The sequence below is a fragment of the Ambystoma mexicanum genome, chromosome 4q (genome assembly GCF_040938575.1).
Source record: "Ambystoma mexicanum isolate Mex_15411 chromosome 4q, UKY_AmexF1_1, whole genome shotgun sequence".
Taxonomy (NCBI): Eukaryota; Metazoa; Chordata; class Amphibia; order Caudata; family Ambystomatidae; genus Ambystoma; species Ambystoma mexicanum.
In genome coordinates this window covers 592,884,859-592,886,211 of record NC_090928.1, presented here as the reverse complement: position 1 = coordinate 592,886,211, position 1,353 = coordinate 592,884,859, and positions in this window count along the sequence as shown.

Here is a 1,353-nt window from a genome sequence, read left to right as displayed (position 1 = left end):
TCTCTACCCCAAAGGGTTATGCAGCGCCTCAAAAGGGGAGTGAAGTAATTTGGCTCGTGGTGGAGGTCGCCTAGTCGTGGTGCAAGTCACCAATACAGCAGTCGCCTATGCCATGTGGCAAAACCACTGTCATTGCCTTAAAGATGTGACTAAAAGCGGCCCTGGTCGCCACAGGTCTTTCTCACTGTGCGGACGTGGCTAGAAAGGACAGGGTGTTTCACTCCCCGTCCAGGCCTCGGGCTCCAATTTGTGCCCGGCAATAGTTTAATATTTCACAGTGCATTATGGAGGATCCCAGTGCTGTTGTTGCTCGCGTGACAACGCTATGGTCTATTGTCCTCTCGCATTAGTCTTTGGTCAGGCATTGCGCTGGGGGTGGGAGGGGAGTGGCAGAGTTTGGGGCTCGCCCTATATATCCTGTACCTCACAGGGACAGCAAAGGGGCCCGAGACCAGTGTCAAGCTGGTTCCCCCCTTGTGTGTCTTGTCTCCTTTCCTGGTTCTGGGTGACCAAGGCTTGTGGATTACTATAGTGGGCGTGGGTAGGTGCGCATCAATATCTCCACTGCGGCTCTCAGCACGTTAGCAGGGCTGTTTGCAATTCGGTGTAGGTTGCCGATGTTCAACACACATTGATAGTCTTACCGTTCTCTTGCTGTGCTGTTGATCAATCCTTTTCGGCCACGTGGTCCCTGGGTAGTGTTCTCTCTCTAATAACATTGCAGCGTTGGCGGGATCCAACGCTGCAATGTTATTACGGCTGTGAAGTGAGCCGTACTGCAACAGCCTGCGGTGGCCGTTGAATGTCCCTTGTTGTTCTGTTGCACCGGCAGCGCTGACCCCTACACGTGACCATATGTCGCACGTACTGTGCATTGCTGCCGGCTGTTGAGGGAGGCGGGCTGCCTGGATTACGCAGACCTCTGTGGCCGCTCCTTCAGTGGGTCCGGCGGACAATGCAAGGTGTTCCACGGCCTCGCACTGCGCATGGTTTGGGAGGCATGTATGCATCTTATCCCTGCAAATGAAGTCTGTGACCTGGCGGGTTGTACAATGGCGCCTTATGTGGCGTTGTGACACAGTTGCGTGTCTCCGATGCTTTCATCCCTCTTCCTGGCAGAGAGATCCCTTGGAATGTGTAGTAGCATGCGCATCTAACCAGGGCCCATAGAGTTCGTCGGTAATCTCTCTTTTATTTTTAACTTCTGTTTATTAGGTTTACAACGCATCAGTTCCACACAGGCTGAAACAAACAAAGCATTCAATTCAAATGAAAACACGAACAAACCAATTAAACCAAATCTTGCAATAAAATTCACTATGTAAAACTCAGCTAAATGAACCTCACCAAATG